We start from the raw sequence: 18,474 nt of genomic DNA, 5'->3' as shown, positions 1-18,474 counted from the left end.
TGTGTTTTTTTAACCTTAAACCGCATAAACACATTTCATTACACCAAATACACAAAATAATGTTCTTTTTAGCAGCATCATATGACCCCTTTAAAATAAATTTTATGGGTTCCTGACAATAGAACTTGGAGATTATGGAAACAAATGTTGTATATGTGGGTCAGTGCATCCATGTAAACAATGATCAATGAAAAATTAAGTCTGACATCATAAAAAGGAGAAATATTAAAAAAATAAATAAATTAAACACAAATGCCAAGTTCTAAGAAATGGGTTTTTTTTTCAATTCATGTTGGTTTTGTACATTTTTGAATAAAAAGTGAAAAAAAAAGTTTTGACTAGAAAATAATGAGTAAAAAGAGGGTACCAGACTATCATTATTATTATTTAATGTCTTATATATATATATATTTGAGTTTAAGCCCTACAAATACAATTCTAATTAATTTCAAAATTTCAATTCAGCATTTGAAAACATCTTAGAAGAGGCTATTTTTGTATAAATAGCATTTCAAATGTATTTTTAAATGGAGGCAAAGACATTTGTGTCACATCATTGACCCTGTATATGTAGGCCTGCAGAAGTTCACAGGTATTGATCTGAGTAGGTGTACGTGATGTTCGTGCAGCCCTCACTACCTGCATTTCATTTTAAAGAGCTGACGTACTGCTGGCCTGACTCGTCCAGTAACAACACGGTTCAGGGTCCTCTCAGCAGCCGAAAGCACGAGTGCTCCAAACTTTGTATGTGGACAGAGAACAGTCATCCATCTACAGCTTGATCAAAGATGAAATACAATCATCATATTCAAATTGGTAGATTTGTTTTTTGAGGCATGACTCATAGGGCATGAATAAACTATGAGAAGCTTTAAAACATCTGAATCAACACCGTTGCTACTAACTACTGCTGTTATGTCCATAAATTCACAAGACACATATGTTGATCTTCTATGGCTCATTGACAGGACTCCCACAAAATGAAACAGTTATACATAGTTAGACATGGTTGCCAAAATAACATCTTCTGTTCACCACTCACAGACCATACAAACCTGAATGCATTCGCAACAAATAAATCATCAAGAAGCATGATAAATTACCAAACAAACCTTTTCTTCAGCTGCAGCAAAGAATTGGTCAGGTCAGAAAGTAACATATGAATCAGTAATCGATGTGCGTTTTGACAGTTCCCTTACAAATATGGAGGTGCTGGAGGCACAGTCACTGTTTACTGCCCAATACCTTAAGTTTGTTACCATGTGTTCAATATTAGATTTCTCCTATGATGGTCCAGTGAAGGGGGCTGTACTGCTTGAAACTCGTGCATCATTAATCAAAGCTCCTATTTCAGTGCAAAATATTTGAGTAGGAACCTAGCAGGATTATTTTTGGAATAACATTTAGAGAAAAACTCAATTAAAGGTTAATGTGAAACTTCTTTTATAGGCTTTAATATAAAGTTATGTCAGAAAACATTGATATTAGACACGAACCAAAAGGGGCATATAAAAGTTACGTAATGTAGCATGCATTGTCCATATGGTGAAACAATGGAGTTATTGAGAGTCAACAATGTTAACAAACCAATAGCATTACCAACTAAACTAGCAGTGGACCAGAATTTAGTTATTTTCAGCATGGTGGTAAATTTGCATATATCAAATATTAAACTGTAAAAATGAATTAAAAAAATAACATATGTACATTTAAAATACATATACATAAATATAATAAGTTCACATATAAATGTATACACATTTTAAATACGTACAAAAAAAAAATAAACGTTTAAAATCCCGATTTGAACTTTTGAACACTGGGGTCAAATCAATGCTGTATGTTTTAATCACTGCACCAGTTACAAGAGCTCAATAGTTGATTTCACATTATGCCATGACGACAACCTCTCATTAACACTTCCCTGATAGAGTGTCATAATGCTCAATTAAGCTTAATCAATGTCTGTAGTAAATCACTGTAATTGCTTCTCTATAGACCACAACAGATAAAGCACCCACATGATGATCACATGTTCAGCAATGTGAGTCACTCCACATCATAAGAGTGAAGTGGTCTGGCCCTATTTGAAGCTTGACTAAATATGACGGGGAAAAAAGCCTTAAAAATGGACTTGTCGATCATCTTCATTTGTTTTAAGCCGCATTTAGGCAATTACTCTAATCATCATTTCAAGCAGCTATTCTTTGTAAGAAGGAGTGGTTTGTGACATAAGATGTCAGGCAGGATTGCTGAGACTTTGGTGAACAACCAAGTCTAAGTTTAAAATATCTGATTGGTTAAATATCTCACTTATTTCTTAAAAATTGCATCTTTCACATATAGCTGCAGCATCTGTTATGTTGAGGCTTTTTGAGGTAAAAGCTCTCATGACAAGTGAAGCCGAAAATAAGCTGGACAAAAAGTTTGTTGCATGTTTTGCTTTAAGTATATTACTTAACGTTTAATTAAATCTGATATTATTTCAGCCTACACTTGTCAAGTCTTTTCAGTGACAAAAATTGAATCAAAGATGTGTATAATATCAGGAGATACTATCCATTAGCGTTCCCATTCATCTCAATGGCAGTTGTCAAGGAGCATATATAACATCAAACATATAATATGACTCAGTACAAGTCACTCTTAAAAGTTCTGCTAGCCCTCATGAAGTTTTACTAAAAGTAATATTAGTGTTGAATTGAGCAACTCTAGGTTGTTAAAGGAGTACCAGCCATAACTTAATAATAGACCGGAATATCTGCTGTTGATTACATTCATATTATTGTAAATCTTCTGATCTGAACAGCACATTTTGGGACCACCAAATATTTAGTCTCTTCACACCTCATTACACAGAGGAAGTACGTGATTAGAGAAACAACATTGTGGCCTCAGTCCAAAACGATATATTTATCAAGTGCCACCTTTCTTCCATTGTAATTTGAAAAATATTGGACGCAAACCAGATGGACCAGAAGGACCACTTGTGAGAGAAGTGCATTGTTTGTGAAAAGAAATTCATAAACTACACGTTGGGTTTGTGTATAGCATTTAAGCAGTGCAAACTACCAGATAAATATAAATATTTAAAATAATACATTTTCAAATAATGTTTTGGAAAAGCAACAACAATACCATCATAAGTATATATTTAATAGCATTTGATATATTTATGTAAGAAAATAAGCACAGCCCAGCCAACCTGGGCAGCCTTTACTGAATACCATGCAGAATATAATTGTTATTTTGAATAATCAATAACTCAATATGATCAAAGGAAATTGCAGCAAAAAAAAAAAAAGTTAAATGAAAATGACCACTTATAGCATGATACCTGTGGTGATTGGTTCTATCTTTTTCCATTTACTGAATGCCATACTGAATACAGCTGTTATTTTGAATAATCAACCAGTCAATTTAATAACTCCATATGATCAAGGGTTTTGAAATTACGGGCAAAAAAAAAAATGTAAATCATTAAATGAAAATTATCACTGATAGCACTCTGCATTTGCTATTGCATATTGCTATTGCACAGTGCCAGTGTAAAATTATGCTGATGGGACCATTGTCACTTTCAGTGCTGTTATTCATTTAACATCGATTGCATATTCAAACCTGAATATGATGTTGATTATTCAAACTAGGCATGGAAATGACACTCAGGTGATCAACATCATTTTCATTTCCTTGTACATGTGGATGAGAAAGCAATGCTTCTTGTAAGGAAAATAATGAAACTACCAAACAACATGCCACAGAAAATGATTCATATTTTAAAATGTGGATGTGGAAAGAAGCAGCCCCATTACAAAAAACAAAAAACAAAAAACAAAAAAAAAAATATATATATATATATATAAGGTAAACTGTAAAACTCACATATATATGAGGTAACTGTAAAACTTTCAGTCATAAAGGTGTTATACCAAAATTTCTGATATATTTGAGGATAATTTGTATTTGGAAAATACACCATCACAGATTGTGAAAGAAAAAAATCCTGAAACATGGCACTGGAGCTGATGGGAACTCACATCTACAGTACATTCCAAAAAGGGTATGAGGTTTTCCAGATGTAACATTTTTTCTTGAGACGTGCATAATTTGAAAAATGAAAATTCTGTCATTATTTACTCGCTTTACACGCTCTTATCATTCCAAACCCAAATGACTTATTTTTTAGATGCAAAAACACCAGAAATGTATAGAAGTGGCCCTTACACGCTTCAAAATGAAAGGTTCTAAAACGGGGGTTTCAAAGCGATGCAATGGAAGGACTGTTTTGATTTCTTCAAAGAACCATTCAATGAAACAAACTAGCCACAAGGACAGTCCCCTGGGAACAACATGTTCCCCTAGGACCATTTTGCTGATTACTTTGACACCGTCATTAGGAACTCTGAAGTGACGTAAACCGACGTCATTTAAACACGCCATTCAACAAAGTTAACAACTGGAGGATGGAGGACAGAGAAGTGCCTGGACTGTCATGTCGGTCAGTCTATCACTGTTTATCATGTTCACGGAGTTAGTTCATGGAATAAGTATACAGGAACTGTGTGTTTACATGGCTTTTTAAAAATGGAAGGTGCTGGTGTTCACATGGCATGTGTTCGGCCAATCATAATACACTTACATCACTGGTAGTTCCTGGTAGAACACACCAAAAACCGGCTACTTCCGCCAATAGTTATCGGAACTATATTTAAATGTTCCTCCGACGTGAAACCTCATATGGATGTTAAAAGGCTCTTCATGGAACTATCGATATATTCAAGTATTATAAACTCATACAATATGGCTTTGTGTCAGGAACAGCCTGAAGACTGATTTCCTTCCCTTCTAGTGAGCTGTTAACCACTACGACTGGATCAGTGAACAAGTATGTTGAATTTGAGAACCACAACATGTTTTACAAACTTTTAGCAACTGATTTACTGAGAAGATCTGATTTTAAAAAAGTTCACAAATTGAACATTGCTATTTCTCTAGATTTAAATATAGATTTTTACCAGATTTGACCTTCAACATATACAAATTATTCAGCAAATTATGCTTAGTATTGGGGGTGTGCTAGTGTAGTTACATACACAATTACATACACAGTCTTATTGCACAAAATAATTACTGATTCATTAGCTGCTTCCTGTGGCCGTGATTCAGCAGGTCTCTAATGTACTGTATTATCCCATATAATCTGCAGCAAAAAAAAAAAGATAGCCTTGTGGTGAAAACCACAAGGCTATCTTATCTGAAGGTCCTAACACTCAAATATTGAAATTGGTTTGCATGAACTGTTGGCTGGAAATGTAATGAGAAGCTTGTCTGTGAATATATATTGTTCATAGAACTGAGTGATTCTCCATGTGCTGTCCAGCGAATGGACAGATAACCTTGTCCATTTCATTAAACGTTTTTAACTTCCAAACATACCATACCATCATAAAACAAATTAAACTTTTTTTACTCTACAAGGCTATTTTATGGACAGGAATTAATGTCTGGTGCTCATTTCCCAAGCCATTTTCATCTCAGACAAAAGCATGACGCATGTGGGGAGTGACGTGCAGAAGACGGATTACCGTATATGAAGTGCACATTGTTATTCAAAGATAGACTGTGAACATTTCATTCTCTATTCATTTGATTAGTCAAAATTTTATTTTAAAGGCTGTTGCATCATGACATTATATATTTTTGCAATGCATTGCATTCCTGTGCTGGACAGTGGCAAGGAAATTAACACAAAGAGTATGTTGCCATATGGCTACACCATGCGGTAGAGGGTTAAACACAAAGTTGCTGTTTGAAGCACAATGACTTTTTATTAACTATTTAAAATAATTACTGATTCATTAGCTGCTTCCTGTGGCCGTGATTCAGCAGGTCTCTAATGTACTGTATTATCCCATATAATCTGCAGCAAAAAAAAAAAGATAGCCTTGTGGTGAAAACCACAAGGCTATCTTATCTGAAGGTCCTAACACTCAAATATTGAAATTGGTTTGCATGAACTGTTGGCTGGAAATGTAATGAGAAGCTTGTCTGTGAATATATATTGTTCATAGAACTGAGTGATTCTCCATGTGCTGTCCAGCGAATGGACAGATAACCTTGTCCATTTCATTAAACGTTTTTAACTTCCAAACATACCATACCATCATAAAACAAATTAAACTTTTTTTACTCTACAAGGCTATTTTATGGACAGGAATTAATGTCTGGTGCTCATTTCCCAAGCCATTTTCATCTCAGACAAAAGCATGACGCATGTGGGGAGTGACGTGCAGAAGACGGATTACCGTATATGAAGTGCACATTGTTATTCAAAGATAGACTGTGAACATTTCATTCTCTATTCATTTGATTAGTCAAAATTTTATTTTAAAGGCTGTTGCATCATGACATTATATATTTTTGCAATGCATTGCATTCCTGTGCTGGAATAATTAGCCTGGTACAATCACGTTCATCACTTCTACCAAAAACATTAAACACAAAGTTGCTGTTTGAAGCACAATGACTTTTTATTAGCTATTTGATATGATAATGGACTGAATATGGAAGTGTGTAGATAATATTCATCAAATATTTCTGATTTGCTTTCAGAAATACCCACAGAAATTGTACTGGCACTGGCACTTTTTACAGCCAGGACTAGTCTTGCTCACCTGTAAAAGCTTTTACGACATGATTGGGGAAATGCAGTTATTTTGCAATGTCCATACCCACTTTATTCCATGCCAGTCACAGGTCACATGTAATATGCAATTTAAGTCTGACGTAAAACACATGGTTGCAAATATTGATACAATTAGACAGAGGACCCCAGGTGTGTTAAAAGCAACGTCATCTGTAGCACAAGGACACAAAATGATTAACTACTATAAAAAAGTGAAGTTTAGTGCTAAATTATAAGCACTGATCGCAATCTATGAGTGCACTTAAACATTTTAACTGTTTTTTTTTTTTTTACGCAGTCAACAGCAAATAAAATTTCAGTTTGAAATTCTTAGGCACTTTCATAAAAACGGTACTTCCTTTGGGTATGCTGGTTTCTATACCAGGGAAATGTGATACTGGTCAGAAATGTACATTTAAAATGCCCAGTGGAATGTCTAAGTTCCAGTTTAAGACAAAACAAACGGCCATCACTTTTTCCGAGGTCAAAGGTAAAGCCAAAGTTTAAATAAAAAGCAAACCTGGAGCAGATGCTGACAGTTTATTTGATAAGTACAGAAGTAAAGCTTTTAGGAAAATGCTAAAATGCCTTCAAAATACCCCTGATAAATAAACAACCACTAGTCAAGGAGGTAAGAAAATGTCACTGGATAGCAACATGTAAGTTTCAAGTGAAAGCATGAACTCCTCTAAAGTATCCTCTAGTACTTTTGAGCTCAGAATGGATTTATTTGCTGAAAACAAGGCTAATTGATTCTATCTAATGCCAAAAGTGCTTTTCGACAGCTCAACTGTAATGAAGTGCCTAAGAAAATCAATTAAGAACATTAATGATTGATAAAGTGTTGCTGATGCTAATTACAATACTGAAACAGGCTCAATGTACTTGATTTGCTAGAACTAATGACAGGTGATAAAAATAAACAATAGAAAACAGAATTATTTTAGTTTTATAAAACATTAAAAGTCGCAAAGGAATACCATTTCCATCAACGGATTTAAAAAACAAACAAATAAACAAACAAACTTTGACTTCTTCATCTCACAATTCAGACTTTTTTTTCTCACAATTCTGAATTGTGAGAGATAAAGTCAGAATTGCCATATAAATTTGCAATTCTGAAAAGAATAATTGGAAAAAAAAATGAATTGTGAGATAAAAAGTCACAATTACCCTTATTTATTTATTTATTTTTATCCTGTGTCAGAAATGGGCTTCTATAGTTTTCCACAGATTAATCATTATAGGGTGAATTCACTAAACACCTGCGCTACTTTTGTGCACATCAGTATTTCGGTGCAAAAAGTCTAATATGGCAGATTGTAGTAGTCTGCTGCATCCTCTGCTAACTAGCATAAACTGACCCACAAGATCGGGAATTGTTCTGTGCAAACTGTGTTTAGCACAAATTATTTAAATGATTTGTATAATTCCTTCAGCTAAAACAATGCAGGCAGTTGCTGTACCAACAGCTGCAGTTCGTTCATAGTGCATCCCCCTAATGAACACACAGATGTTGCATCTCAAACATTTTTCCCCTCTGTGCAACTTGCATCTAATTTCAGAAAAGAAAAAAAGAAAAAAATCCTGCCAAGCACGGGCTGATCTGTTGATTAGGAAAAAAAGTGTTCAACTGTGTCTGATTGAAAATCGTCTGCTTTGGAGAGTACTTGATGAGTGCAAATATAGGATAATGATTGTTAATCAATATACAGATGGTCAATATGACAGACATCCAGAGGGAAGCTTGTACATTTGCATGCATGTGAGTGTGTAGTTTGATAATTATTTAGCGGTAGTTTGATTATATTCATTATAAATTATGATTGGGTTGTTCGACTCCTTTCACCACGATGCCCCCAGACATTTCAAAGGAAAATTAGAAGAGACAGAAAAAGAGTGTGCATCAGTGAGGTTTGGAGCCATCTCTAAATCAATAGAGACAATTATTGTTGTGCTGTAATTTAAATGATCTGAGAAGCTGACAGGTGAAGAGGTGAAATAGGATCTGAATAAGAGTTATCTTGCTAATTGGATAACATTTTCTGTCTTCAGCATCCTTAAAATTCTGTATAGTTTTACTGAATCAAAGTAGAGGCAGCAGGAATTTCAGGAAACCATATTTCACTTTGCATGATGGAACTGCTGCATACATTTGTATAATCACAGCCCAGTAAGGTCAGTGAATAAATCAGATTAGCCTCATAAAAGAAACACAGCTGTAGCAACATTTATTGTGGACCACCAAAATATCAATACTGTGACATTTTCACCTCAGTTCTGAGAATTCTGTCAAAGCCTTGTCAATTTTCAGATATTTGATGGAGTGTATGAATTATGGAAAAAGATGCAGGTTTAATTGTTATATGTGATATTTTTTGTATTAGGGTACTTTAATTATATAAATATCCATTCATTATAAAGATGTTTAAGCCCCTAACTCCACCTATTTTAATCCTCCACTTTTACATATACAAACATTAGACAAATACGTACACTAAAAGTGAAAAATAATCCTTTACAGTTCAAAAGCTTGGGGTCAGTAGTATTTTTTAATGTTTTTGAAAGGTTTTTTGCCCACCAAGGCTGTATTTATTTGATAAAAAATACTATTAAAAACAGTAATCATGAAATATTACATTTTAATTTCTGTTCATTTAAAATGTATTTTATTATAGTGAAGGCAAAGCTGAAATTTCATTAAGTGTCCATTCTAATGGACACTTTTCACAGACTGTGATCATGCATTTATTAACCTTGTAATTATAGCAAGTTTGTTAATACACCAGTCAAAAGTTTGGACACACCTTCTCCTTCAGTGTTTTTTCTTTATTTTTATTATTTTCAACATTGTACATTAATAGTGAAGACATCCAAACCATTAAAGAACACATCTGGAATTATGTAGTAAACAAACAAAAAAGTGTTAAACAACCCAGAATATGTTTTATATTTTAGATTGTCCAAAGTAGCTACATTTAGCTTTGATGACAGCTTGGCACACTCAAGGCATTCTCTCATCAGATTCACAAGGTAGACACCTAGAATGGTTTTCAATTCGCTGATGTGCCTTTTCAAGAGTTAATTTGTGATATGTTTTTGCCTTCTTAATGTGCTTTATGCCCAGTGTACATTGTATGACTTTGAGCTGTCCCAGGCAAAAGATGACCATCATGAAACAATCACGGCAATTTTTTTGGTCATGGCTGTTAAACGGTGGTCCTACGTCATACTGTGAGAGAGGTTGAAAGACTGCCGTTGTCACGGTCTTACGACCAAAGATAGCCTGCGATAATTTTTTTGGCAGTGCCAGAAATTTAGGATAACCATCTCACAGTGTGTTTGCTGCCACGACCTACGTCTATGGACTAGCCAATAAAAATTCAACATGAAAAGATTAATTGATCACCGCAGCATGCCACTAAAACATAAATGCCACGGAGGTGAAAAGAGATAAAAGGAAAACTGGTATGTGGGATTCCAATAAGTAATTTATTGTCGTCCTCTGCAATTTTTTGGTACACATAAAAACCACAGTTGCCAAAGCATGGTTCGTCTTGTTCTATTTGTTTACCACTTACACACACTGATGCAGTTTTATTCTTCTAAACTAACTTGCATCATAGCCTGCCCTAAGATTAAATATGCGTCATCATCATTCAGTCACGTCATAGCCAAGTTTATTAGATCCATGTCGCACACTGTGATTTGTAATGATCATATGAGATTGCTGAAATCGCACAGCCTGTAGAAGGCATTAGACCATCAGCTACCTTGTGAAGAGGAATGGTGGGTACAGAGTCAATAGCCTTATTAGTGCTAATACAGCTACTGTACAAATTCATATTACTACAGACACTATATTTTGTATTATGTTACCATGGCATTACATTTCAGAAAACTACTTCTGTTTTTTTATCTATTAAGTGCTTCCTTGCTGAACCCTAGATTCCCATTGGCTGAACTTTCCTTAGAACTTTCCTATTAGTTACACTGTATACAGTACCTTAAATTTCTACTCAAATAAAAGGACTAATTATTTCTGTAGGAACAGTCCCTAGTGTAGTTTAGTCACTGTTGGACAAAGCACGTCCTTCCTATTACATAGTTCCCACACACTTTGACATAACCTACCAACCTTAGCTCCCAGAGGCTTAAGGAGGTGGCGTTCATGAGTGCAGTATGTAGCAGAATGTAAGCAGGCGAAAGCTTCACAATCAACAAGCCAAGCAACAGGCCCGACAGCTGTTAGCTAAGCATGTCTCCGTGCTAGACACTGCTCTAGCACAGAATAAAGCAAACGCCATACAACTCCTCTTCTTCTCGCCAAACCATTGCTGATACTGTACAGTATGTGTGCGATTTCCATCAGACCAAAAAAATAAATAAATCAGTCCCAAAGCATCAGTATATCACAACTTGCTGAGGGACAAACTGGCTACAATACAAAATGTAAGAGTAATGTCAAGAAATTGAAAGATTCAGCAGAATACTGGCAATGTAGATTTGAGAAATGATATGAAATAGTATTTCATGCCTTAAGGCCCTACCCTAAAATACAAGAATACTGGGCAAAGCTTCATGATTATATTCAAGACATCTCAAGAAACCATTTCTCATTTTGCTTCTAGCTTGGGAGCCCAGTCTCATGAAGATATGAGGGAATGAATTCCAAACAAGCATTATGATAGTAAGACAAATTATCATGAGAGTTTAGCGGACAGCTGGAACGCCATGAGTTACAGAAGTTGGGAAAGTTAGGATATGAAAAAATTATTTCCAGTCTGATTGAAAGAACATATTTTTATATGTGAAAGTTGGGTAAATATGTGGCTTCTGTCCACGGCAAAACATTACAATAAGGTCCCATTAAAGTTAATACAATAAATAATGTTAGCTAACAATGATCAATAAGTTTGTTTTTAAAAACACAACTAGTAAATGTTGGGATTTATATCAACTAACATTAATAAATGCTTTTGAAGTAATTTCCTTTGTTAGTTCATGTTAACTAACCTATTTAACAATGTTAAGATGGACCTTCTAATCTGGAACTCTCTACACAACTCTGCATGCCTCACAAATAGCACTCACTAATGTCCAATCTGATATTTATTTAATGAAAATCTCAAGTCTACAGGGTCAGAACATGCCATTCCACAGGCATAAAATATTAAGAGTTACATTCCTCCGTACTTCAAATCCTCTTTCAAAACACACCATTCCCAGACAGTTATTTATATACTGTACTTCAGAGGTGCGAAAAACACGCTGGTGTAAAAAAGTGGAATATAATGTAGCCCTTTAGTTCAAAGAATAAACACGTTTGAGTAAGCAATTTCAGTAATTATGTCTTGACTGAGAATTCAAGCAGAAAGAGTGGTGAACCTGTTTTGACATTCTCATGTCATGTGATATTTGATGTATCTACTCTATTCAGGTAAAATCTACCCATGCTTCCTGACATGCTTTCTGCAGAATCACAAGATGCATTAAATGGTTAGTAAAGCTATTTTTTATAAATGAAAGTCCACCATTGACTATTTGCTATATATTTCATACTATTACAGGAATAGTTTAACCAAAAATTAACTCAAGTTGTTTTGACTTCATGATTTTAACAAATAAGAAAAGGGATGCTCTTTCCCATGCAATCATAATTTAAGCTTCAATGATTTTAGTTTTGCAATATGCACTCTAAAAAATGCTGGGGTTGTTTTTGGGTTGCCAAACGCTGGGTCAAAACAACCCAATAGCTGGGTTTGTCCCTTTTTAACCCAGTGCTGGGTTATATTTAACCCAGCATTTTTTAGAGTGTGGGATATAAGATTTTACAATTATAATTTCTACACTGTAAATTATTTTATTTTATTTGTTTGTTTTAACTCCATGACAGCTTCTTTGGCTATTTTCATGGTGAAAACGATACCTCAGTTTTTAAAATGCAGAACAGAAACTAAAGATATTGATATTATTTACATATAAATAAGATATTGAAGTCCCCTTTTTCCTAAAAGTTCTAAAACTAAAAATGGACTTACTTGATTAAAAACCTTTTCAAGCGTACTAACAGAATAAAACCATTTTTCTCAGAGGAGTCGAAATATTATAACTTGACAGTCTGACAATGACTATAAGCTCTGACATGTACATATGGGAGGGCTTTTGGTTTATACAAAAAAAATCTATTTTAAATACTATTTTGTACTGATGTTTCTCTGTAACACAAGTCTTGCTGAAAAGTAAAAAAATAATAATAATAAATCTGAAAAGTGGTCCATATAACATGTGTGCTAGATTATTTTTGTTTTTCTTCCTGAATGCTCCTCAAAATAAATGGTTGGTTTAAAAACCACACGAGAGTGAGTAAATTTTCAAGCAAGACTATCTTCTTACTTCCTTCTTGTATTGTCTACACAAAGCCTTCGGTCATGACTCACAAACCTGCTTCCTTATTTACTGTTCCCTCATTACTTATGTAATTGTTACATTTTGGATGAATGTTGTTTATTCCATAAATGTTCCTTTTTGTATGCATTTCACACCACTGTAGCTGCTGCACGCTCCTAATTGGGCGAATGGAAAATGTGTGAAATTAGGACACTGAGTCTTTTAACACGGTGCTGTTGTCCCCAGCCACAAAGGAGTTACAATAAGAAAAAGCTTAACCATAGAAAAGCACAAAAAGAATGAAGTGTGTTTCAGCAGGATTGAATCAGCTCAGTACAGCTGTGCCTGCTGGCCTGCATCAATTCGACGTCTCTATCTGGAGCCCACAGGTGTGGCAACTGTCTGTCAACAACACCACAGAGAAATGAGGTCTGTCACTGCAAAGATACATGGATAAACGTTTATTAGCATACCACCTGTTCGTTTTTTTTTTTTTATATATATACAGTAATTAGGATTGAGTGGTACGTACACGATACATATGTTTTAATTTACGGTTTAAGAAATATAAGGACAAATAATCGACATGGAGAATTTTAAAAGCAGTACTTACTTGACAGGAAAGGCATTTTATAAAGAGTCATGATAATCCTGATTGCTTTTTTGATTCATTCACAGGCTGACAGGGAAGCAAAGCTCCAGAATTTTTTTGTGAATTTGAAAAACATTACCGGATTACTTGCTTGTGTGCCAGGGTTACTGCGATGTCAACGCAACATTCTCCCATCACTCCGCCATGCCTGTCTATTAAAATTCTTGCTGCTTTCAATCTTGTCTAATGGAACACATGATAGGAAGGCATTAGCCGAGTAGCAAAACTCCACTTTATCACTAAATTGTCCATAAAACTCTGGCGCTACAATTATAACACTTTGGCTCAATATAAGGCTTGAGAGGATTTTTTTTCATGCTGTGAACCTCGAATGTAAATCAGAGTTTTAATCAGGCACCGAGAGGGCAGCTCAAGATGACGCACGAGGACAGATGCCATATGTCTGTCAAGTGCTGTTAATGGAGGTAGGGCTGTGCAAAAAATCGAATGCGATTTTCATGCGCATCTCGTCAGTAAAGCCGCTCCAGTGATTAGTAGTAAATCTCCAGCACGTTATGTTATGGAAGTCCAGTTTCACGTCAGATTAAAAAATAAAGAAGGTCATTGTAAGAGTTTAAAATAAGATTATCATATTGTGAGATATTAAGCTGCAATAAATAAAATAAAGCTGAGATAAATAAATAGCAATTACAAGAAATAAAGTTGCAGTGGTAAAAATGTTACTGTAAATTCACACTTATTTTTATTTATTTTATTATAATTTTATTATTTTACTCTGTTTGAAATGTATAAATAAAGAAGCTAATTGTGAGAAAGTTTAAAGACAAAGTTATACTGTGAAATATTAAGTTGCAATTGTGGGAAATAAATAGCAAATGCAATACAAAGCTGCTACTACAAGAAATAAAGTTGCAGTTGTACAAATATACTGCAAAGTTGCAGTTATTGTGGCAGTTAATATATTTTTTTTACTCTGAGGCAGAAACAGGCTGTAAATAAATTAGCTATATAAATAAAGGTAATTTAGAATTTTAAATAAGATATAAATGACAAGATATATAAAGCCATGTTGTGAGCTACAATTGTGATAATAAATATTGTGAGTTGTTAAGTTGCTATTTTGTGCAATAATACATAAAAAGCTATTATATAAATAATATAAATACAAGTAGTAAATAAAGGTAATTGTGAGAAAGTTGAGAATAAAATATAAAGTCATATTGTAAAATTTTAAGCTGCAATTATGAGAAACAAACAAATAAATAGCCATTGCAAGACATAAAGTTGCAGTTGTGAAAATGTGCTTTAAAGTTTTTTTTTTTAACTCTGAGGCAGAACAGTTTGTCCCAAACCCTACATTTTACCATTTTGAAGAGTTGCAAAACCAATCTAAAATTGGTGTTAATGGCCCATGTCTTCAGAGAGCACCATATAAAGAGTGCTTCGCTAAGCCTGGGGAGCTCATTCTGAGAGATGATATTGCTGCTCACACACCAACATGGACATTAGTTCTGGTATCTGTCTCAACTGAGAGGGACTGATTTTGTGGGTACTCAGAGTTAATTTTGAACTGTAATTTGCTCATGTTGAGAGCTCATTATTCAGATTCTGTCATATGTTCTTGCTCAGTTGGGAAGCCCATTCTCTGTAAGTGTGTGTGGGGGTGGATGGGTTGCTTGGAGCGAATAGTCTATGCCTATGTAAAATCTTCACTTCGGCGCACGTTGTATCGTTTATGTACATGAGCGCATATCTTAAATTGAAATCCATGTAGATGTAATTGTTTGCATACTCTGTGCACTCATGAATCCCGCTAAAAATACATTAAAGCACTGTGTCTACCGTCACGTACGTCTCGACTGCGCTTACTCAGAATGCTAATAACAGTGAACCCACTCTGACCCACTAAACCTAGAGATACATAACTCATCCAGCCTGTCTTCAACTAGCCTTCATGCACATCACCTCAGTTCAAAGTCACCTCAATGCCCTGTGACACTTCCATCTGTAGTTTCTGTGCTAGCTCACACTTAGCCTGAGCAATAACCAGATCTTAAACAACAAAAGGTCTTGTCCACATTGCAATTTATTGTGGAAGATCTGACTGACTAACTAAACAAAGTTAATTTTGTTTTACATGCATTTGAGGTGGTTTTTTCTCAATAGATGCTCAATCAGTTCAGAACTGGCCAGACAGAAATGATTTTCCAGTTTTGTGAGCAATTTGCATCAGACAGTCAGCAAATGGACTACAGGACTTCATTATTTCATGTATGTTTGAAAAAAAAAAAATCTGTCATTAAGTTATTATTACATCCATCATTTAAATGTTTAGATTTTAACAACAGATTGGAGTAGAAACATAATTCTATTATTAAAAAGTTCAGACAAAAACTGCCTTATGTGCAATGTAAATCTACAAATTAATTCATATGAGTTAGCCATCAATAAAAAAAAAAAAACATAAAATAGTTTTGAAATGCTGTAAGATTGTGTTGGGTGGCCTGTGGGCATGCTAAATATTTCAACTTTACTCAGTTTCACATTGCTGGCATCTATGTCTGTATCAGAAATTCACCAGAATCAGCAAGTCTGCATTCATTCTTAAGGGACTATCTCCTTAGCCATGCTGAAATTTCAATGGGTCAACATGAAATCATAATACACAGCCAAGAATAACAAACAGCTGTAATTGTGAACATAAATTATAAAATGAAACAAATATCTGGTTACATAATAAGCCACAGCCACACAGCCATTGAGCACACTGAGTTCAACACACTTTGAAGGCTAAAGCAATAATTCATCACTCTACAGATTTGCATTGATGGTGAGGAATTTTGCCGTCAGACTTTTTCATACCAGTGTGAGCACAAAGACCTCGACATTTAAACATTATCGAAAAGGGGAAGTGAAGAGATTGTGAATGATCCAAGCTGGTCATTTGATAGCAAGGAGAATGAGACTGAAGGATCTCTTTGACATTCATAGTGTTGAATCATCCATATTTATAAACTCAACAGCCAGTCGGTGAGGCGACGTTTGGAAAAGGCTACACTACCATTTGAATGTTTTTGAAATAAGTCTCTTATGCTCACCAAGGCTGCATATATTTGTAGAAGTAGAACTGTCAAATGTTGATTTAAAATAACTTTTCTGTTTTAATATATTTTAATGTAATTTATAATGGCAAAGCTGGCTTTTAAGAAGGCATTACTTCAGTCTTCAGTGTCACATGATCCTTCGGAAATAATTCTAATATGTTGATTTGCTGCTCAAGAAACATATCTTATCATTATCAATGCTGAAAACAGCTGTGCTGCTTAATATTTGTGTGGAAACCGTGATACTTTAAGATACTTTGAGTTTCAAAAGAACAGCATTTATGTGAAACAAAACTTAAATGCCTAACTGTCACTTTTGATCATTTTAATGCATCCTTGCTAAATAAAAGTATTAATTTCTTAAAAAAAAAATAAATAAAAAATCAGTAGACTACATAGCTGTCCATATTTATTAATACAGCTTATCATGTCATATTGTATTGGATACTATTAAAACCCCTTTATAGACAATTGTTTTTCTAATTTAATAAATAATTATTCAATTTTTGAAGTTTCTATTCTCTGTTTTTGTCTTTTGTTTAGAAGGAATATTTAAAGGGGTCATTTCAAACTTAAAAAAAAAATGTTTTATAGTACATAAAGATCTTTTATCTTAAAAGATAAAAAAAAAAAAAAACGTTTGATTTCTTATGATATGACCCCTTTAAATGCTATACAGACACCTTGTCCAAGGTTAGATGAATTTTCAAAGCCTGTCTGTTGATTTAGATCACAGCAGGTGAACATTTCCTATCTATTTTAGAAGGTAATGCCCTGTGGTGATAGCATATTTGGTACTGAGCATGAATAATTAATATTACAGGCTTTACATTTTACAAAATGCGAAATCCATAAAAGGTGCATCATTCAATTAAACACACAGGGCAGACTAACAGAGGTAATTATAATGAATGGGGTGAGCTGTAAGGTTGGGTCTAAATGTATTACTGACATGACTCTCTGTAAAAGACAGATGAATGTTTTCAGACTCCAGATAAAAACTATTAAAATTACAATAATAAGGAGCACGATTTGATGTGAATCAATTATGTCTCTGAGGTGTGGGCCTTTCATTATGAGTCTAATGCAATTAGTCTTAATGGACTCTGGCCTCTCGAGGCAGGAACAAGCAATCATAATAACTAGTCCCTTCCTCCCACTCATGCTTGCCCTTGAGGAGTTTGTTTTGAATAGACATAGCTGCCATTCAAGGAAGCAGTGCACATTTTGAAGTTTCAGCTTCAAAAAGATGCTTGACACCTGTGTTTTCACAAAAGAAAAACATGTTTGCATAAAACAAACTGGCACTGCATTCAGTCAGTCAACCTTTTTAAAGCAATTTCAGTGAGCCACTGGCACAAGGACCATTCATCAACAATTTTCCAAAAAAAAAAAAAGTGACAAGATGTTACACAAGCTATTTTACAGGCAGGTACCAAATTAGTGCCAGAGTGTTGATAAAAACATGTTTTCTGTAAAAACACTATAATATGTACAATCACATTATAAAACTTGGCAGACAAAACTTAAGAGTCAAGAGACACAAAGCTGTAAAGAAAAGAAAATGCGAGCAATCAAAGGTGTGCTTGTAAAAGTCACTGAATGCTTCAAAAGAGTTTGTTCACAAAACAGACAGGATGTGTATGTGTGTGTGTGTGTGTGTGTGTGTGTGTGTGTGT

The sequence above is a fragment of the Sinocyclocheilus anshuiensis genome, unplaced genomic scaffold (assembly GCF_001515605.1).
Source record: "Sinocyclocheilus anshuiensis isolate Anshui unplaced genomic scaffold, SAMN03320099.WGS_v1.1 scaffold322, whole genome shotgun sequence".
NCBI lineage: Eukaryota > Metazoa > Chordata > Actinopteri > Cypriniformes > Cyprinidae > Sinocyclocheilus > Sinocyclocheilus anshuiensis.
The sequence above is the reverse complement of the archived record's forward strand: the minus strand, read 5'-3'. Positions refer to the sequence as shown.